Below are 23128 nucleotides of genomic sequence, written 5' to 3'. Positions count from 1 at the left end.
AGACCTTTTAACAGTGTTCATTCAATCCACGATTGTCCTGAAATTTTCATGACATTCACCATGCACCTGCTCCATTTAATATTCCTTTATTTTACATTTTTTAAATATTTTATTTATTTATTTGAGAGACTGAGAACAAGCAAGAACGACAGCACAAGCAGGGGGAGTGGCAGAGGGAGAGGAAAAGGGAGAAGCGTGCGGGGAACCCGACATGCAGCTCAATCCCAGGACCCCGAGATCATGACCCAAGCCAAAGGCAGATGCTCAACCCACTGAGCCACACAGGGGCCCCTCAACAGTCCTTTAGATCAACTCACTTCTTTTAGCACCCAGGTGTGACGTGCTACCTAATATTTTCTTCTAACACACCCTGTAATCAATACCTTTGAAAATGTAACACATCTACCGGGGTGCCACCTAAAGTCACCTCACATTCCTCCCGTGGGAAACGCGGATCTGGTCCAGCCACCTGTTCATTCAAGAAGCACTGACTGACTTTGCCCTATCGGCAGGAGTGTCACCTGCAACAGTGGGAACTTGCCAGGAGAGGTGTGACATGCCCTCCAGCGGGCAGTTCTTCGTCTGAGGGAATGGGAAGGGGCCCTCCCCGCTCTCCCAGCCAGTGAGGGTCGAGGCTGGGGCTGCTTCATTTCACTTCTAATCAACACCGCTGAGTGCTGACTCCAGTGCCAGGCATTACTCCGCATGCTGGACAAACAGGAACACGTACAACCCTCGGAAGCAGCCTATGTGGAAGGCACCGCTTTACAGACAGAGGTCAAGGCTGTTTCCTCAAGCTGTGCAACCTTGCAGGAAACTTCATTCTATTGCTTTTCAAACCTACTTACCCACTTGGACTTCCATCCCTCCCCCAACACTTCAGTTGCGCAAACGGTGTCTGTGTGGATGTGTGTATTTATACGCAGGGTACGTACATATATACGTACCTACGATGTATATTTATGCAATTGCAAAAATCAATCCGATACTCTTCGCATCGGTTTTCAAGTTTGGAATGTTAACTGCAGGCTGCATACTGGCCTGTAAGATATTGCTCTACCTCTCATTTTTATCGTTGTTCTTTTGCATGGACTAGTCTCAGTGTTTGGTTTCTATTTCTTGTTGGTTTCGTTCTTGGTTATAAATGGAAGGCAGGAAGCAAAGTCTTAAGGGCAATAAACTTTGTACCTACACAGACTTTGAGTCTGTTTTCCTTCTTGTGAGCGCCGTTGCTTTCCTCAGCGGATCCGCAAGGCCTAAAGTGTTAATCACCTAAGGAAAATACAAAACAAAAACAAAGAGTTTTGTCAGAGTTTATCACTGACTCAATCTCTTCATAATTAATTGGCCTGTTTAAAACATCCGGTGGAAAAAAGACAGTCTCTTCAATAAATGGTGCTGGGAAAATTGGACAGCTACATGCAAAAGAATGAAACTTGACCACTCTCTCACACCATACACAAAGATAAACTCCAAATGGATGAAAGACCTCGATGTGAGACAGGAATCCATCAAAATCCTAGAGGAGAACATAGGCAGCAACCTCTACGACATCGGCCAAAGCAACCTTTTTCATGACACACCTCGGAAGACAAGAGAAACAAAAGATAAAATGAACTTGTGGGGCTTCATCAAGATAAAAAGCTTCTGCACAGTCAAGGAAACAGTCAAAAAAACTAAGAGGCAGCCCACGGAATGGGAGAATATATTTGCAAATGACGCTACAGATAAAAGACTGGTATCCAAGATCTACAAAGAACTTCTCAAACTCAATACGCGAGAAACAAATAAACAAATCACAAAATGGGCAGAAGATATGAACAGACACTTTTCCAATGATGACATACAAATGGCTAACAGACACATGAAAAAATGTTCAAAATCATTAGCCATCAGCGAAATTCAAATCAAAACCACAGTAAGATACCACCTTATGCCAGTTAGAATAGCAAAAATTGACAAGGCAAGAAACAACAATTGCTGGAGAGGATGTGGAGAAAGGGGATCCCTCCTACATTGCTGGTGGGAATGCAAGTTGGTACAGCCACTCTGGAAAACAGTGTGGAGGTCCCTTAGAAAGTTAAAAATTGAGCTACCCTATGACCCAGCCATTGCACTACTGGGTATTTACCACAAAGATACAGAAGTAGTGAAGAGAAGGGCCATATGCACCCCAATGTTCACAGCAACATTGTCCACAATAGCTAAATCATGGAAGGAACCGAGATGTCCTTCAACAGATGACTGGATTAAGAAGTTGTGGTCCATATATACAATGGAATATTACTCAGCTATCAGAAAGAACGAGTTCTCAACATTTGCTGCAACATGGACGGCACTGGAGGAGATAATGCTAAGTGAAATAAGTCAAGCAGAGAAAGACAATTATCATGATTTCTCTCATCTATGGAATAGAAGAACTAGGAAGATCGGTAGGGGAAGAAAGGGATAAAAAAAGAGGGGTAATCAGAAGGGGGAATCAAGCATGAGAGACTATGGACTATGAGAAACAAACTGAGGGCTTCAGAGGGGAGGGGGTGGGGGAATGGGATAGACTGGTGATGGGTAGTAAGGAGGGCACGTATAGCATGGTGCACTGGGTGTTATACGCAACTAATGAATCATCGAACTTTACATCAGAAACCAGGGATGTACTGTATGGTGACTAACATAACATAATAAAAAAAAATTAAGAAAAAAAACAAAACGGGCGCCTGGATGGCTCAGTCAATTGAGTGTCCGACTCTTGATTTCAGCTCAGGTCATGATCTCAGTGTTCAGGCTCCAAGCTCAGTGCAGACTCTGCTTGTCCCTCTCCCTCTCTCCTTCCCGCCCACTCTGTCTTTCTGTCTCTGTGTCTCTCTCAAATAAATAAATAAATAAATAAAATATTGAAAAGAAAAAACAACGCTGTGCCTCAATTAACTAAGACTCATAGGCTAACGTTTCCTCCCAATGGAAGCTACTGGGATTGCCTTCTGGCTTCATCTAACAGCCAATTACTTCACAAGGATTAACAGGATATAAAATCTACTCTCTCTGTTGTAAGGAGTCCCTGAATAGTGGGCAAGACGTTAATGGAAAATGAACCAACATTCACAAGAGGGTGAAATAAGGAGAAGTCAATCAGAAAGTTCCGCGGTACAATGTCTCATACCTGACTTAAACAAACAAACAATAAAAAAAAAACAGTTAATACAGAATAGAATAATAGGATACCATGGACCTGAATAATGCTAACATACTTCTGGAAAAAATAAAACACTTAAGAACATGTATTCTGAATATTTTCTCCCAGCCTGTCTTGCCTGCTCATGTTCTTAGTGTATCTATTTTTCCTTTGTAATTAGTGCTTTTTATGTTCTGTATACAAAACATTTGCCTACCCCAAGGTCATCAAGATACTCTCCCATGTTTTCATACAAAAGTTTTATGGTTCTAGCTTTTCTGTTTTCCAAGATTTATTTGATAGAGAGAGTGTGCACAGGGGAAGGGCCAAAAGTAAAGAATCTCAAGCAGACTCCTCACTGAGCGTGGAGGCTGACACAGGGCTTGATTCGACACGGGGCTTGATCTCATGACCCTGAGATCATGACCTGAGCCAAAATCAAGAGTTGGACTCAAGTGACTGAGCCACCCAGGCGCCCCCTGGTTCAGCTTTTATATTTAGGTTTAGGATCCATTCCAAATTAATGTGTGTGTGTCAGAACAAGGTACGGGTCAAGCTCCATTTTCTTTCCACCTGAATATCCAGTTCAAACAGAATAATTCATTAAAAAGACTTCCTTTCCCTCACTGAACTGACTTGACACTCTGGGCAAAAATCAATCAACAGTACTTGTGTTTGGTCTATTTTTGGACTCTCTATTCTGTTCATTGATCTATCTTTATGCCGAAGACTTTGATTACTGTGGCTTTGCTATAAGTCTTAAAATTCAGCAGGAATAAGCATTCTTCAACTGTGTTCTTTTGAAGACTATTTTGGCTATTCCAGACCCTTTGCCTTTCCATATACATTTTAGAATCAATCTGGTCATTTCTTCTAAAAAAGATGGCTACAAGTTTGACTGGGATTGCATTGTTTGCATGAATCAAGTGGTGGAGAACAGAAATCCTGATGACAGCAAATCTTCCGATGCATAAACAAAGCATATCTCCCATTTATTTCAGTCTTCTTGAATTCTTCCCAACAATGTTTTATTTTTTCTGTGTAAAGGTGTTTCATGTCTTTCTTGAGACTTATTCCTAGCCAGTTTGGTTTTCTGCTGTTGTTTTCGTTTTCTAAGTAGGTTCCACACCCAGCATGGAGACCAATGCAGGCCTTGAACTCACAACCCTGAGTTCAAGACCTGAGCTGAGATCAAAAGTCACATGATTCATCGACTGAGCCACCCAGTCACCCCAAAAACTTTACATTTTTTTTTAAAGATTTTATTTATTTATTCGACAGAGACAGAGACAGCTAGCGAGAGAGGGAACACAAGCAGGGGGAGTGGGAGAGGAAGAAGCAGGCTCATAGCGGAGGAGCCTGATGTGGGGCTCGATCCCAGACGCCGGGATCACGCCCCGAGCCGAAGGCAGACGCTTAACCGCTGTGCCACCCAGGCACCCCCACTTTACATTTTTTGATGCTACTGTAAATATTTTAAATTTTCATTTTCTTATACATGTATATTTACAATACATCTACGTGACAAAGAATTCCTATTCAGAATATATCATAAATTCCAATAAGTCAAAACCAAAAACAACAGGAACAGCAAAAATGGGCAAAAGACTTGAACTGACAGTTCACAAAAGATGTACGAATGCCCAATAAACACACAAAAAGGTGCCTAAGATCATTTGTCACCAGGGAAATGTAATGTGAAACCATAATGAGATGCTATCTCACCCTCACTGACAGCACAGAATGTCAACGAGGATGCTGAGCAACTGGGGTGTTACTATATTGCTGGTGGGAAGTGTAAACTGATAAACCACTCTGGAAATTAGTCTAGCAGTTCAATATATCCCCACCCTGTGACTAAGCAATCCCATGAAGCAATTTTGAGAGAAATCTAAGACTTCTATAAGAATGTTTATTATAGCCTATTCATAATGACCAAATTATTGGAAACAACAAAATGTCTAATCATCAGTTGAACAGATGAACAAATTGTGGTATAGGCACACTACATACAAAGGAACAAACTATTTTACACTGACAAAGACTCTCTCCTTGACCAAACTCTAGCCAGATTCCTCTGAACCCCCTTCTCGACAAGGCCTCAACCTTGGCTTATCATATGCAGACTGGGCCAAACACTAACATAGTTTCTAACAGCTCAAGACCCCAGCCCTAGGACAACGCCAGTCCCCCTTAGTCCATGACTGAGAAAACTCAAGGCATCTACTGTTTGCTCAGCCAACACTGAAAAGTCTGGCTCCTGTCTCCCAGTGAGTAAATGCAGGTGGTTTCACATGGAACAACGCCTTTCTCACTTTTTGTAATCTTTTACTTCTCTGACTTTATTCATACCTGGCCTTACTCCCTCATTCTCTCTTTAAAATGCCCTCTGTACAAACTGAGTTTGAGTTGAATTCATGCTGGACTCTTTTCCTGATTGCAGGAGTTATTGCTGATTAAAATCTGTCCTCACCACTTAAACTAGGATCTGGCTTTGTTTATCTTTGATAAGTGAACACAACATGGATAAATCTCAAAGAACACACTGAGTGGAAGAAGACAAAAGAATACATACCATTCAATTCCATTTACACGACCTACAAGATAAGGCAAATCTAATCTACCACAGATTCTGAAATCAGAAAATGACCAGTGGAGGTAAAGAGCCTAACTAGAAAGAGATACAAAGGAAACTTCTGGAGTTTCATATACAGTTCATATTTGGTTTTGGTGGTGGGGCACAGATATACAGTTGACACTTGAACAACACAGGGGTTAAGGGTGCTGACACCTGTGCAGTCAAAAATTTTCATTTAACTTTCAACTCCCCAAAAACTTCACTACTAATTGCCTACTGTTGACCAGAAGCCTTACTGATAACATAAACAGTCCATTCACATATATTTTGTATGTTAGATGTATTATATATTGTATTCCTTCAACAAACTACACTAAAGAAAATATTGTGAAAACCATAAAGAAAATATGTTTACAGTACTGTACTATATTTATCAAAAAATCTGCATAGAAGTGGACCCATGCAATTCAAACCCATGTTGTTCAAGAGTCAACTGTATACATTTCTTAAAATGCTCATCAAACTGAATAATAAGACCTGAGCATTTCATTTTACAAATTATCTCCTTTTCTCCCCTGCCCTCCCACCTCCATTTGCTTTCTTCCCTTTCACCTCTGTCTCTTAAGAATACTTGAGGTAATTTTTTTCTTTTTCTTTTCTCTCTTTTTTTTTAATAGGCTACACACCCAGCATGGAGACCAACGTGGGGCTTGAACTCAAACCCTGAGATTAAGCCATTCAATCCGACTGAACCACCCAGGCACCCCGACCTAGGGAAATTATAAAGGAAAAAAAAAAAAAAGAGCCAAGAGAGATGTAGCTGACCCTCCAAATTCCCCTTTCAATATCCACCTACCCCTTCTTCCTTACTAAGAGGACCCCAATTTTGTTCAAGGTATCAATCTGCCCTGTGAGAAATTCTCCCCTCTCACACGTTCCTGCACCTAGAGGTAGGGCCACATGCTTAGTTCTGGCCAATGACATGTATGTTGAAGTCTACACCACAGGCTTCCTGAAAAGCTATTGCTTTCACAGACTTACACACATTTTGGTCAGTGTCCCTTTCTTTTCTTCCTTCCTGCAGTATAGCTGCTCAAATGAACTAAGAAAAGGGTGTTATTCCCTAGTACAAACCTATTCTTATTCTGAGAAGCAAGCTGTGGGAGCTCTCAATCAATTCACAACTAAGTAACTTTGCAAGTCAAAATGTTCATGCATCAAAATGAAAAAAACAAATTCCAACTGGAAGTGAAGAAGACAGACACATGGCTGTGTTAAAATATATATAACAATTCAGTATCTAAGTGATGTTTCAAATCCATGGGGGATATAGACCATCACTAGATGTTGTAGGGACCAAAACTGCTACCTTATAACATACAGAATAATAAAAATAGATGAATGGTCTAAGCAGTAGGAGCCCAAACCATAAAAGTGCTAAAAGAAAATGTAGTGATTGAAAATGGTCTTTTAAAGCATTATCCAAAGCCACAAGCCATAAAGTTAGACTGTGAGATTTGGCACCATAAAGATTCAGAATGAAATGTATCATGAAATGTATGGTACAAGCTAAACTGAAAGGCAACAGTTTGAGAGAAAATACTGCAACAAATACAGAGGCAAAGGACTACTATCCTACATATAAAAAGTTCTTACAAATCAATAATAAAAATATAAATACCCAAACAAAAAGACAACAACCCAGTAGGAAAATGATAAGGAGAGACGGCTCATGTGAAAAAAGTATCACTGACAGTGACCAACTAAAAATGCTCAGTCTTACTACTGATTATAAAAATATAAATTTAAGGGGCACTTGGGTGGCTCAATCGGTTAAGCATCTGACTCTTGATTTTGACTCAGGTCATGATCTCGGGATTGTGGGATCCAGCCCCAGTCAGGTTCTGTGCTCAGTGTGGAATCTGCTTGAGATTGTCTCTCTCCCTCTCCCTCTGGCCCTCCCCTGTGTTCACTCGTGAACAAGTAACTCTTTAAAATATATATTTGTATATGTATAAATATATATTTATATATATAAATTTAAACACATATACAAAATAAATATGTATATATAATAAATATATATTGAGATTTAAATATAAAACAGAAACATATATATATATATATATATATATATATAAATTTAAAACAGGCATTATCTTCCCCCCCACCCCCGCATGTTGACAAAAAATTTAAGAGACTGAGAAATACTCTGTGATTAGCATCTTATTTACCATAGGTCAAAACAGAAACTGACATAATCACTCTTGAGGATCATTTTGCAGAAGCTCTTACCCTGAAATCCATCTCACTGGAAAACTCAAACACACATGCAAAAATATGTTCATCACAGCCCGATCTTAATAGCAAAATCATAGCCACCCAAATGACAAACAGAAGAATCATCACGTAAAGTACAACCACACTGTGGAATACAATTCAGCCATTAAAAAACACAAAAAACACTGTAAGCACAGTATATTCAAATTAGGCTGAGTGGGAGAAATGTATTTACTTTTGTCATTTAAAAAGTTAATCCTTAAGGAGGGCCAGGTTGGCTCAGTCAGGAGAGCATGTGACTCTTGACAGGATTGTGATTTCCAGGGGCGCCTGGGTGGCTCAGTCCTTAAGCGTCTGCCTTCGGCTCAGGGCCTGATCCCTCCCTTGTGGGATCGAGCCCCACATCAGGCTCTTCCTCTGGAAGCCTGCTTCTTCCTCTCCCACTCCCCCTGCTTGTGTTCCCTCTCTCACTGGCTATCTGTCAAATAAATAAATAAAATCTTTAAAAAAAAATTGTGATTTCCAGCCCCATGCTGTGTGTAGAGATTACTTAAACATTAAATCTTAAAAAAAAAACTTAACCATTAAAAGAAAAAAAATTAGTATTCTAGATCTCAGACCACTGTTTTTCACAAATATTTGCCAAAATTTGATTTGTTCCTTATGGGAAAAATGGGGTGAGGGGACAAAAAACCCAGAAAATCCATGATTTATTTGACTTTCCCGATGAGCACGTTTGGCTGCCAATTTGTCCTCACCAGAATATTTTCATTCTAAACTGACATGTCGTCTCTGGGGAGGGAAAGCACCAATCCCCACCATCAGAATATTTCAGATCAAAAGTTCAGCCCTGCTCTCTGGGCAGAGCCAGGAAGATGCCATCAGTGAGCTGGAAAGGCCTAGCTAAGCCTTCCAGAAAATGCTACCTCTCCCAAGAGGTGATCCTCTGACCCACTTGCACCTCAAGAGTCACTTTTTGTGATGCAGTTGAAATCAGGTTAACTTCTGGAATTCTCACAATAGAATCTCAGTCTTCCAGCCCCTGGCCTGCTTTCTAAAACACACAGACCACTCAAAACCAGGGAAACAGAACATGGCAATTTTGAGTCCTCATCAGGAAATAGAACCTTGAGCATCTACATTCAGTTCCTCGTCACTCTGCTGGCTGAGGAATACTTCCTAGGGGTCTACAAGGCACGTGGCCCTGAGACACACACGGTCCCTCTTGGCACCATGATTCTCACGGGGGAGACAAACATTAAACAAGATGTCTCCATTGCGATGGGGCTGACTGCCACGAAGAAGATACATAGAGAACAGATAATGGGCTGGACCTTGTCTGCAGGTGTCAGGGGCCGCCGGAGGGAGCCGCATCCAACATGAGCCAGAAGGCTGGGGACCTTCTTTCACTCATCGGCCTCACCCACATCCAATCTGTCAGCACATCCCATCAGCTTTTTCTTCAACATGTACCCAGAACCTGGTCTGTGTTCATCACTTCCACCCCTACCATCCTGATCCAAGCCGGCAGCATCATGTCTTGGAATATTCCAGTAGCCTACTAATTGATCTCCCTGCTTCCACCCTCACTGTTCTCAACAGAGAAGCTGAAGTGATCCCATAAAACCCAAGTCAGGTCACCTCACTCTTCACTTCAAAATCCCCCAGTGGCCACCACCCCAGGTCCCTAAGACCCCATCTGCTATCTCCTCCTTCTCCCTCACTCTGGCCTCGTCGTTCCTGGAACGAGTCAGCCCAGCTCTCTCCACGGAGGCCTTCCTACTCCCCCTTCTCTGCCTGGGACACTGTTCCCACAGACATGCACAGGGCTCACTCCCTCACCTCCTGCAAGGCTTTCCCCAACGCTGTCCTCAGGGTGCTTCTCCGGCCATCCCAGCTCAGATGATAAACCCTTCCAGCCCTCCTACAGCATCCAGCACCCCTGACACGCCGGACTGCTTGCCTCTGTGTTCCCTGGCGCTTCTCTCTCTGGAAGAAAGGCTCGCTAACAGCTCCACCATGGTCTGTCTGGGTCACATCTGGAACCACATGAGAACCGAGCCTCCGGCAACTGAGCAGGCATTCAGTAAAGAATGTGGAGTGACTGCATTCATCTAAGGGAAGATGAGAGCTCATGAGGCAAGGGGGGTGGGGGTAAAAGCATCTTGGGCAGCGGGAGCAGCCGAGCCGCCCCAAGGCCGGCGGGCACACTGGAAGGACTGACCAGATCGGGTAGGGCAGGGAAGGCGAGGGGGAAGCAAGACGGGAGAAGGAGGACGGAGCAGCCTTGCAGACACAGAAGGAACATCTGGGTCTATCTCAAACAGCAACAAGAAGCCAGGAAACTAGGCAGTGACATGATCGAATGGGCCTTCCACAAACCTCTGGCTTCAGGGGGAGACAGGGATTTGGGGGAGGCAGGAGCACCTGGAAGCTCAGCGAGCAGACTAGCAGCATGGCTCAGACCACAAACGACTGTAACTTGGACTGAGAGGGAAGAAGCAGAGGTGGAGAAAAGGACGTAGATTCCAGAAATATTTTTTTTAAAGATTTTATTTTACTTTATTTATTTGACAGAGAGACAGACAGCCAGTGAAGAGAGGGAACACAAGCAGGGGAGTGGGAGAGGAAGAAGAAGGCTCCCAGCAGAGCAGGGAGCCCGATGTGGGGCTCGATCCCAGGACTCTGGGATCACACCCTGAGCCGAAGGCAGACGCTTAACGACTGCACCACCCAGGCGCCCCAAAATTCCAGAAATATTTTAGCAGATAAAGTCACAGGTCTGGGTGAATGATCGCATAAGGGGGTGAGGAAGTCAAAGCAGAGTTCCAAGATGACTCCTCCCTTTTGCACGTGGGAGCTGGAGGACACAGTGGCCCCATTCACGGAGTTGGGGAGTAGCAGTGGCAATGAGGAAAATACAGGAAGGGGATCTCAAGCACACTTTTGGAAAGAATGGGTTTGAGATAATTATGAGACATTGGAATGCAGATTTCCAGTTGGCAGCGGGAGACCCAGGGTTCCGTGAGAAGATCATGAAAAGCAAAGTGAGTCATGCCACACAGTGCAGATTCTCACCTTGCGGCTCATGGGGAATCAAAAGGTTTCCAGGAACACGTAACAGAAGATCTGGGATTCCAAAAGAATCACCCTGGCCAGAGCAGGAGCACGTGGATGGGACAGGGAGCTGGACGTGAAGGACTTGTTGCAACAGAGCAGGTAGGAGAAGGGCCCTGAGCCAGAAAAGGAAAGGGGAACAGACTTTCCCTTGACTTTCCCTTGGTCACCAATGCATCTCCCACAAGGCTGCTGGGGATCCGTCTAAAGCAAACGCAGAGCATGTCAGCTCCCCCACTTGAAACCCTTCTACCTCCCGCATTTCGTTATCTGACAACTTCTCCAGAATTCTTGTTGCTACTCACTCCTCGACCCAGTGTCTTGTGCCCCTGACACAGCCCTGTGCTTCAATGTCCAGGCTAGTTTCTTCTACCTGGCAAACACCTATTTGCCTTTTGAAGACTTCCCTCCTCTACTGTGAAGGAAGGAAAAGCAGCGGTGACATCGAGGAGGTCGCCTGGCACCTTGAGCCAGGCTGCACTGCTGGTAGAAGCGGGCCTGGGGCTCACAGGGAGGCCATGTGGTTCTCCTGTTGGACACAAACCATCTCGCAGAATAGCAGCACAACGTGACATAGCCAAGGTGATGAAGGGAGACAAAAAAGGACCACTTCCTCTTGTCCAAACAGACAAAAACCAGGTTGTCATGCCAGGTAGAAAATACCAATCATTCCTCTCTCCCAGCTGATACCAGCAAGTGCCTTCCTTCTGAACGACACCAGTTGTCACACTACTCATACCTCCTTCTAGAAAAGACTGATGGAGCTACCCAATCCCAGAACTGTCTCACCTCCAGTCGGCACGCAGTCTAGAGCACAGCTTTGTGTGCTTCTTTGAAGCACACCTGCTTCTTTGAACACTCCCCAAAACATCCACCCAAAGTCCAAATCCTGTAAGTTCTTTCTTACACCCTCTTTCTTATTCACCAGCCCCACAGTTCCCCATGATGTGGGTTTTGCCTCAGGATGAGTAACGAACCCACTGTGTTTAAGGACAGGTGTGCTTCCAGTGGCCTTTCTGGAGGATGCTGACCACTGTCACAGTAGGAAAGGATGGTTCCCTTTTTTAGAGGGACTCCTAGGTGTCCTGGGAGGCCAACTGGCTTTCTTAACGTTATTTTTTAAGGGTTTTATGACTGTAACCTAGGGCGGCAGGCACCAGCCTGACCCACAGCTAGGACATAACTAGGACTCCATAACTGCAACCAAATAATATTCAGAACAGAGGGAAATCAAGAGGTGCCTAGGTGGCCCAGTCGGTTCAGTGTCCAACTTCTGATTTCGGCTCAGGTCATCATCTGAAAGTCCTGAGATTGAGCCCCAAGTTGGGTTCCACACTCAGTGGGGATTCTGCTCAAGATCTTCCCCCCCCCCTTCCATCCTCTTCTGCCCCCGCCCATGCACGCTCTCTCTCTAAAATAAATGAATAAATAAAATCTGTAAAATAAATAAATAGTGGAGGGAAATCAGAAGTAGTAATAATAATTTATGGAAGGCTTCACTCTGTGCCGGATCCTGTACTAACTGCCTTGGACCTATTTCTCATTTCATCCTTACATCCCAAAGGTGGGTTACCATTCTAATCCCCATTCCAAAGAATGGACTGAGGCAGAAAGTGATTTCCCCAGGTAATGCAAGGAATCCCTACGTTATTAATAACATGACTTTCTGACAAGGCTTAAGGGTTTAACACACTACAGTGAAGATGCAGATCACAAAACTTGAAGGACAGAGCCCTGGAAAATGTCCTCAAACATTAATTTATGTAATCTCCCAATCATGTTGCATGTTGTTCCGATGAAGGAAAGCCCAGTGCAAAAAAAAAAAAAACCTTGAAGGATTGCATCCCGATGGCACACATGCCTGGTCTTTAGAGCCTGAGGCCTATCCCAGAAGATTCTGACTCAGTCAGTCTAGAGGAGGACCTAAGCATTTGTGTTTTCTTTAAAAAGCCCCACAGGCTCTGCTGATCTGCCCTCTGGGCTGGGTACAACTGCCTAGAGTCTCTGCAATTCCAAACCCAAACTTCCCTTACAATGTTGAGATGTCTGCAGACACAGGGGGGCACTGGAATCTAAGAGAAGAACAGAGAAATTATCAAAACTATCCCATGGAGAGTCAAGAAAAGGCAAGCTCTAGTTATACTACTTCTCTGTACTTATTCTGTGTCTGAATTACTCTACGGTCAATTTACTTTTTTTTAAGTAAGCAACTTTGCAAAAACAGTTACCAACAAATATTAAATAATCAATAGTACCAATAAATTTTAAATAAACCTAATTGTAACATCGTACTGAAAAGTATTCTCTCTCTCTGATCACATCGATGGCACTTCAGATTCTCTTAGCAAATAACAGTCAATATGAGAAAAATTATTTCTAATTCAACAGTGTGACACACGTGGTCAACAGCACCTGAATGCTGGAGAAGAAATGAAGTTGGGTGGAAGCCATTAGCCTTCACAAATTTCACCACACACTGCCTCCAAGTCTTCAATACTTAGATATGTATTCATCTATTTCTTGAATCAACCACCACTAACACCTACTACATGCCAGACATGGCTCTAAGTGTTTTATTAATGTTAACTATCATTTAATCTTCACAGTCATGTGTGAAGAGGGATTATCATCATCCCCATTTCTCAAATCAGGAAACTGAGATGCAGAGTGGTTTAGTAACACAGCTCATAAGTGGCAGAGCTAGGATCAGCTTGGCTCTGGACTCCATGTTTCAATCACTACGCTTAGTGTCCAAGAACCTACAAAAAGTGCAAGTCTTAACCCCAAACATTGGCTTTCCCCAACCTACAGTCCCTACATGGCCCCAGCTTCAAGGACATTCTCTCAATTCCTTTAACAGTTCACACTCCTCTCCTATTCTAAGGGAACACTCCCCCCCCCCACATCCCTGTTTATTCTTAGCCTTCTGTTCTCAGCTTATATGATATCGCCTAAATTACAACCTCTAATGCACACTGTATTTCTCAGCACTCAAAGCAAAGCGGTAATTATGTATATCATGGGTAATTATTTGCTTCCTGTCTTTTCCAGCCAGGTGGTAACTACATCATGCACCATGCCAGTCCTATTTATCATGTGTTCCCCCGTCACTGAATACCCACCACCCACCCAAAAGAAAGGGTCAACCACAAAGTACACTCTCAACAATTTCTGTTGAGTGAACCAATGAATGAAGTACACTCCAGCCTCGTGCTTTCCGACTTCTCACACATATCTGTGCTCACAACGCTGCCCCACTAGACCCCTAAGAATGTAGACTCTTGCGGCAAACATGCAAGAGCTCTGAAAAGTACTGGCTCTGCACACCAATATTACGTGCTCCTAGGCAGACCATGCCCCCCCTACACACACACACACACACACACACACACACACACACACACACACACACACCCCTTGACTGGCCCGACCTCAGGTGCAGTGGGGATCCTGACAACCCCCAATGGAAAGTAACCTATTCAAGAGGGAGAACCTGAACTCCTCCTCCCCCATCAACACCGCACTTATTTGCTTCTCCTCGGTCTTGCAGACAGACTTTAGCCCCAAGAAGGCCAAGCCCCCGTCTGCCTGGTTCAGCGCCGGAGTCCCACTCACGCCATCCCCAGGCCCGGCGCACAGCACAGGTGAGGTAATTATCACCTCTACGAATGAAGCCCCGCTCTGGGCACTTCACACGTGTGAAACCCGGGGCGCACGACTTGACGGCTACCTTCTAGTGCACAAGCGTGTTCCTGAGACACAGGCCCGCCTCCCCCCCCACAAACCCCAGTCCCCCGGGGACGCCCCCGGGGACCCCGCGCTCCGCAGGCACCTCTGCACATAGAAGCATCTTTGCAAGTGCCGCGCACACCGTCGTCGTCGTCTGTGTCTGTCGAGGAGGAAGAACAGGAGGTGAAAGAGGGCGTCCTCAGGCTACTGGCCATGTCCGTGGAGGTTCCGGGATGCTGCGCCCACCGGGAACACGGAAGAGGGTTCCGCAGGCGCCAGGGGAACCAGCCAGCCTGGGAGAAGGTAGGAGGGGTTGGTTCCACCGCGCTCCGCTGAGGCGGCTTAGGGACGCCGCATACGTCGGCTGCCCTGACAACCTTCCCGCTCATTGGCGACTCTGCCCAGACGCTGATTGGACAATTTCTCCGCCCCCTGAGGAAGGGTTCATTGGATTAAAAAAATATAGCCCCGCCCACTAAATGCAGAATCGCTCTGGGGGCGGGACGTAAAGGGAAACGGACGTAAAGAGCCACCGCAATGCATTCCGGGAATTGTAGTCATGGATGCACGGGGAGAGCACCAGAACATTTTCTGTCATTCACAGGAGGGGGAAGAGCTGCAAGATCCTCAGCATTGGGGCGAGGCGCAGAGAATCCAGCCTGAGGAAACAAGTGTTAGTGTTACATTGAGTCGGGGCTCAGTCTCAACCACTGAACAAATGTTCATGGAGCGCTGACTCTGCGCCAAGAGTTGTGCTAAGTAAGGGCTTTGCGCACATAATCGCCTTTCAAATGTGGAGGAAGGAATGTGCGGAAAACTGCTACAATAGGAAACTATGTAGTAGTGAAAGCGAACTAGAGCTGCCAGTTACAAGCATCAATGGCTGAAGTTAAGAAACATAATATTCAGTGAAAGAAGGGAATAGAACATTTTTTAAAAGTTCAAACCAAGCAAAACGAATGTTTAGAGTAAATGCACATAAATGATAAAATACTATACAGAAGAAGAAAGGAATGAGGGGAGGGGAAACAATCACCACATCTGTGACATTTAGGGAATGGGGAGGGTAGAACACTGGAGGAGAAGGATTATATAGGCCCTTCAATCATTTCTCACGTTCGGGTGGTTCACATGTGTTTCATGCATATTTAAGACGTTCCTTATATATATATTTTGTACTGGACTTCTTAGAAAACATTTCCTAGAAAAATAAAGAAGTGCATTTGTATGTTCCATTTCTCTGTCAGGAGCACTGAATGGAGCTACTCAAACTTTAAGAACTCACACACACACACACACACACACACACACACACACTAACAATAAAATGTCAGGGTACATATCTTAGGGCAAGATCAGATATCAAAAGCTTACTTAGTATTTAATGGAGGGACAAGAACTCATTGATACCCAAAGTAGAAATGACAGTGGAGAAGGATGAGCTTAGGGAGGCTTGCCAGGGGGAGTGGTGAGATCAAATACACCACTTTCGTTGAGTGGTCCTCTGCCAAGAGGGTAATGCAAACCACTGAATGAGCACAGTCTCCTACCTTGGCAGTGGACACATTCCATGGGTGTGAGTAAGTAGTAAGTGTGAAGGGCAAGTAGTATAAAGTGTCAATCCCATAGGTGTGGATGGTGAGGCTGAGAGTAATTGGAAGAAGGTGGAGGCAGATATATTGATGTGCCTCTTGTCGTTTTCTAAGCAAAGGACACCTCTGTTCTGCAGAAAAAAAATCTGATTCAGAGGACACTGGTCCGTTTTTCACTGAGGGCCACGCCAAAGGCTTCCTGCAGGCAGGCCCAACTCCTTTAGAAGTTGCTGATGAAGGAGCTAGACCTTTATGACACGGGAGTGGAGTTTGTTACTGGCTAGTTCAGGCGTCTCACTCAGGCTGTGCGATGCCTCCAAAGAGGAGACTATACTGGGGTAGTCCTCAACTATGTCCTGAGACAATGTCAGAGAACGTTCACTGCCAGCTCATCTGCATCCTCTGACAAAGTCAAGGAAAGAGAATCTGAAATGTAAAACCCCTGTGGACATTCATATTGGAGCAAAAAGCAGGCATTAACCATGAAACTTCTCCGCAAGAGGCTAAAGTAGGCATTTGGTGTTCTGTCTATCCAGCATTCTTTCTTCTACAACAGCCTGAGTTAATGATGAAGAACTAAACCCTCCTTTCAATCCGTGTGGATTAGATGAGGCTCCTCGCCTGAAACATGGTGAAACTTACCAAGGCCTGGCCGGTCACACACACAAACACCCTCACCATACTTTAGAGCTGGGGAGGGTGGTGGTGGGTTTGTCCAATCAGAATGAATGCCAGGGTCGAACGGGAGGGAGTGGCTAGGCTAGAAGAGCTCTCTTTTTTGCTGGACTGGAAGGATGTACTTACAGAGTTACTGAGAACCATCTTGCCACCTCATATAGGCTGACAATGATGCTAATGGGAAGGCTAATGGAGTCTGGAGCACTGGATGCTCAGTTAGGGGTGACCCCGGTTTGCAGTGTGGGAGCTGACGGGACAATCCCAGGAGCCTGTGGAATTGATGGATCAGGAGGATCTCGGCTCAGAATGATGAAAGTAACTGACACCCAGCGCTTGGAGCTTGCATCCTGAGCTGGGCACAAACGATCCCTCCTTTCCCAACAGCACCTGGTAGGACCTCAAACTACCATCTTCCTTCCCTGCTGGTGCTCTTTTCTGAGTCTGGGGCCTATGAGCTCATCACAGCTTTAAATGCCTACAGTCCGTTGAAAGGCTATCTTTCCTCAGTTGAGTTGCTTTAGCACCTTTTTCAAAATCAGTTGGATGTATTTGTGGGGACGATTTCTGGGCTCTTTGTTCTGTTCTATTGATCTGTGTGTGTGCCCTGCAGATGACACGCTGTCTTCCCAATTATAAGTATCTAATAAGTTTTGAAACTTGGTACACTGTATGTTCCCATTTTATGATTCTTTTATTAAATTGTTTTTGAAACTACTCTAATCCCTTTGTCTTTCCACATTACGTTTTTGAATAATCTTATCTATCACGACAAAAAAGGAAAAAAAAAGAAAACCTTACTGGATTTTACAGCAATTGCATTAAATCTCTCTATAAATCTGGAGAGAGGGGCGCCTGGGTGGCACAGCGGTTAAGCGTCTGCCTTCGGCTCAGGGCGTGATCCCGGCGTTCTGGGATCGAGCCCCACATCAGGCTCCTCCGCTACAAGCCTGCTTCTTCCTCTCCAACTCCCCCTGCTTGTGTTCCCTCTCTCGCCGGCTGTCTCTATCTCTGTCAAATAAATAAATAAAATCTTAAAAAAAAATCTGGAGAGAGTTAACATCTTTACTACGCTTAATCTTACAATTCACGAGTATTGTGTATCTCTCCATGTATTTGTATCTTTGATTTCCTTTATCAGTGCTAAATACCTTTCAGCATGTGACTCCTGGACATGCCTTGTTAGATTTATCCCCAAGTAGAGTTTTATTACTAATTGTGAGTGTGTTTGATTGTGGTGCCCACATGTTCATATCTAGTATATAGCAGTAGAACTTACTGTATGTGTTTATTCTGTGTACTGTTTCACCGTGAAACTCCGTTATTAGTTCTAAGAAGAATTAGATTTTCATACCCTCTTGTGGCATAAGCCTGAAATTAAGATTCCATACTAAGGGCTGTCTTGATGCCTGGGAAAATCAAGGAGGGGCTCACATGGCCAAATGCAAAGTAAGGTCTCCTAAACAAAAACCCTTCTCACCACAGGGACCAGACATGGTGCCTGTTGATTTTTGAGGAGCAGCATTCAGTTCCCTAGAAGCCCACTAAATTCTTCAAGCAAGCCACTCATACCCTCCCATCAGAACCAGGACTTGCAGCCCCCCTCCACCTTTAGGACACAGTCTTGCCTTCCAAGCCCCTGCTTATTCTCTGTGTTCCCAAGAGCAATCCCTGTGCAGCCCTGCACAGTGTGGGGGATCCTACCCCTGAACTGTGAGCATATGTGACTAGTGAACTGCTGTCAATCACAGCTGTCGGGTGTCAGGTGATCCCCACAGGTTTGCAACAGGAAGCTCTCTCTCACCAGGGAACTGAGGAGAAGGTGAATAAAACAAGTGGCATCACAAACAAGGAGGCCCACCTTAACTGAGGACATGGGGACAGCGTGAACTGTTCCTTTGTTAGCTAACTAGCCTCAGAGGTGACAAGCACTATCTGGGAGGGAACTGGCCATCGCTGGCCAGCTTGTGTGTTAGCTCCTGTTCTGTTTTTCAAATGGAAGTCACCATCCGTTTCCAAACTAATGTCCCATCTTTGCCACCAAGGTGAGAACCAATGTGAACTGACTGTATCTAGGCGTGAGGTGCCATGAATGTGACCTGCATCTGGCCTGTATGGGTCTCCAAGACTCCCTGCTGAGGTCCGCAACCACACATGCTGACTGGTGTGCTTGAGTTCCACCGACTGGGAGCTGGGCCAGTGCTGGGGCAGACATGCAGATCCTGTTGGGGAAAGCGCACCCCAAGCACAGTCCTGGGGATGACCCTCTCTGGTGTTGGTGGAAAGGAAGGAGACCACGACCCCAGGGAGACATAAGAATGGCTCCGTGGCTGCCTCATGAGCACTGTGGTTCAGGCAAAGGGAGTGGCCTTGCCTGTCTCCCAAGCTACCACTCCTTTCCCTGTTACCCTGTGTCCTCCTGAGCCCTCAGAATTTTGAGGTGCACATCCATGGCAGCCCAGGGCCCAGGAGCTGATGAGAAACACAAAAGTGGGGGGGGGGTGTTTGGTGTTCCACTTCTCTCCCAGTGCAACCCTCTCAGCCACACACTTGCATTTCTCTTAGTGTTGTTACTTCCCAGCCTGTCGAAGGACTCTAGATGTGATCGAGAGGCTTAAGGCTCCCACTCCGGCCACAGACAAAATGGTCTTCCTGGCTGTGGACTCCAACACTGGGGAGATGGACTGGCATTCCCACAGGAAGAGGACAGTCAGCCATGGCGCTACCCCCCAGCTCCCTTTCCCCATAAACACCCAGAACATGTGCACCATGTGTGATTGGAGACAGAACCCAAAACTCATGACTTTATGTGGCTAGAAATGAAAAACTATCCTGAGGCAATCTGCAGAGCAGGAACAGTGGGGAGGGGAAGCAGTCCACGGGAGAGAAAGGCTGTAGCAGAAGATGGTTTTGCTTCATCAGCGTCTGGGCTGTGGGTCCTGTGCTCTTTCACTGACCACTCGCTGCCCAAACCTGTTTAGCACAAGATCCGGATCCTCAGGGTTATGGGGGAAAGATCCACGGCACCCCTGTGGCACAGTGAAGGTATCAATTCACACCCTGACTTAAGTCAAGAGACTTGAAACCATACAGCTATTGCCATGACAGAGGCTCCAACCCTGATGATGCTGATTGGAGACTCTCCGGAAGAAAAAACAGGAAAGATGAGCAGCGTAAAAAGACACTCCCCCGCCCCCCACGTAAATCCAGGAATAAATAAACTGACAATAAGGAGGAATGGAACCCTCCCCCCCACCCCAAATTAATTCAACATAGTGTCACAATTTGACCCAATTGGAAATCCAAAATTTACAGGGACGTCTGGGTGGCTCAGACGATTAGGTGCCCGCCTTCTCCTAGGGTCCTGATCCCCGGATTCTGGGATTGAGCCCCATGTCAGGCTCCCTGCTGGACAGGGAGTCAGTCTGCTTCTCCCTCTGCCTCTCCCTGCCACGCCCCCTAGCTCCTGCTCTGTCACACTTCTTGCTCTCTCTCAAATGAATAAATAAAATCTTAAAAAAAAATCCAAATTTACTAAAATTATTTGTATGGCAAAAGATAAAAGGAGGCCAATTGGCTATTGTCCCTACAACATAATTCTGAATTAACTTTATTTTTTTAATAATAATATTTTTATTATGTTAGTCACCATACAGTACATCCCCAGTTTTTGATGTAAAGTTCCATGATTCATTACTTGCATATAACACCCAGTGCACCATGCAATCTGAATTAACTTAATGTCTGCTAAGACATGCGGGTTGGCTAACCTTCATGGACTTAATACGAGGGTTCAAACGATGGTTATACTAGTAAAATAACTGCATTCTCTAGCTTCTGTAGTTAATGCTTTGACATCTCAGGCCTTGGTGACTTTGGAGGGACTGTCCCTGACAGGCATAGTTAATTTTTGGAGATGGTCCACAGCTTGCCTCTGAGCACACCTTTCACATGTAAACCAACCAATTCAGGGCCTTTGCCCCCAACCACTCCCTCTAAGAAGCTCTTACACTCTGGGCCACCATCCCCTGCCCTGATCACCCCAGGGCAGGGACAGACAACTCCAGACACCACTGTGGCCCAGGCCCACTGAAATTATTCCAACTAACCAGTCTTAAACGTGCTCACCCTGCCTCACCTGTCCCTTCCCGTGGAAACCACAGTGAAGGCTCTTGCCCACATTTTCCCTTCACTCCCTCTTTCTCCTGACTGACCCTGGTGCTTCCCTGGATGGCCCTTCATGGCTCTCATGACCTCCTTTCTTGGGATCTGTGTTTCTAAAGAGCTTCTTCCATTGTGACAGTTATTTCTATATCTTCCTTTCTTACCATACCTGATTAGAATATACCCTGGTCCCATTACAACTCTGAGACTGCCTAGGGGCAGCTGGGTGGCACAGTCAGTTAAACTTTTGGCACAGGTCATGATATCAGAGTCATAGGATTGAGCCTCTTGCTGGACTCTGTGCTCAGGGTGGAATCAACCTGGGATTCTCTCTCCCCCTGCCCCTCACCTCCCCCCTGTTTTACTCTCTCTCTCTCTCTCTCTCTCTCTCTCAATCTCTAAAATAAATAAGATCTTTTAAAAATAAAACTCACAAGGGAGACCAACAAATTTAAAAGTGGTAAATATTTTGCTATTATATATTTGGCCAATATGTTCTGTTCAGTGCCTATTTCAACATCTTGAATTTGAAGGCGACATGTTTTACCTTGTTATGCACAGGGCACCCAAACCACACTGTTATCACACACAATCCTTGAGGGCAGGAACTTACTGCACCCATCTTTCTCCAGGAACATAGGTATGACATCACTTTTGTGACATCCTACTGTGAGGACATTTGTTTGACACACTTGTTAAGGACATACAAGTGCAGGGGCGCTGGGGTGGCTCTGTGGGTTAAGTGTCTGCCTTGGTTCAGGTCGTGATCCCAGGATCCTGGGAACAAGCCCCACATAGGGCTCCCTGCTCACTGGGAAGCCAGCTTCTCCCTCTCCCTCTGCCCCACCCACCCTTTGTGCACTCACTCTTCTGCGCTTTCTCTCTGGTAACTAAGTAAAATCTTTAAAAAGAAAAAAGGACATACGAGTCAAACATCGCTCAGTATTTTTTGGGTTCTGGACACAACTTATTTCTTGTTTATAAATTTTACTGAAACCCATTTATGCTGTTACTTGTAAATGAGCCCACGTTGGGTGGGGCTCCCCTCAACAAAAGGCTCTAGGATCGGTCCAAGTTAAAATCCCCTGTTAGGGGGGACTGGGTGGCTCAGTTGGTGAAGCGTCTGCCTTTGACTCAGGTCATGATCTCGGGGTCCTGAGATAGAACCCCACATTCGGCTCCCTACTAAGTGGGGAGCCTGTTTCTCCCTCTCCTTTGGATTCCTCTGCCAGCTCAAGTTCTCTCTCAAACACATAAATAAACTTTTTAAAAAATCCCCTGCTAGTGCCCTAGTGAAAAGGCTTTAGCAACCTCCTCTCCCACTTTCTGGAGTCCCTGGACCACCCATGGTATCTGTAAATTGTCCATGGGTTCCCAATGCAAGAAACGGCCCTCCTTGGCCCTGGGTTATAGACCATGAAAGCAACAATTGCTGGCCAGGCACTGGGCTCTCCTGGAAATAGAGACTCTCACGGATTCTGAGCCTTCATATCCAGCTGTCTGTTATTCCGTGGGTCATGGTACCGCCCACCAGCTCAATATAGTTAGCAAGGCCTTCTTGCTACAGGCTGAAGCCAAAGTCTGCTTATCCTACCTGAGGCTGGGGGTGGTGCCTCTGTCCACAGTCCATTGCCAGACTCCATGGTGCTGGAGGACGTCAGCCCTTCCTTCTACCCTTGGACACCTAGAGATTCCCATGGGATCAACTGAGTGAACATCAATGGAATTGATACATTTGGTTTTGACGACCGCCTCTCACTCTTGCTCGGGTGCCAACTTCACTTCCTAGGGAAGCACCTGTCCTACACCTTAAAAGTCTCAGTG

General features: G+C 45.3%; 1 protein-coding gene across 4 annotated transcripts in view; it reads right to left on the bottom strand.

The window, feature by feature from the left end:
- The window catches only part of LOC125282343 (thyroid receptor-interacting protein 11-like), a 52186-nt gene extending 31841 nt beyond the window's left edge, over positions 1-20345 (bottom strand). For 3 of the 4 annotated variants that reach the window (XM_057307578.1, XM_057307584.1, XM_048216951.2), the window contains exon 1: positions 14977-20345. The gene's annotated coding sequence lies outside the window, so the exon portion shown is untranslated. Of the gene's footprint in view, positions 1-1192; positions 1273-14976 lie in introns of all 4 variants that reach the window. The other variant, XR_008957664.1, reaches the window with a different exon arrangement.
- Between the last annotated feature and the right edge of the window lie 2783 nt (positions 20346-23128).

Source organism: Ursus arctos, unplaced genomic scaffold, assembly GCF_023065955.2.
Source record: "Ursus arctos isolate Adak ecotype North America unplaced genomic scaffold, UrsArc2.0 scaffold_50, whole genome shotgun sequence".
NCBI classification, from domain to species: Eukaryota; Metazoa; Chordata; class Mammalia; order Carnivora; family Ursidae; genus Ursus; species Ursus arctos.
This window is presented reverse-complemented; position numbering and strand designations above follow the sequence as displayed.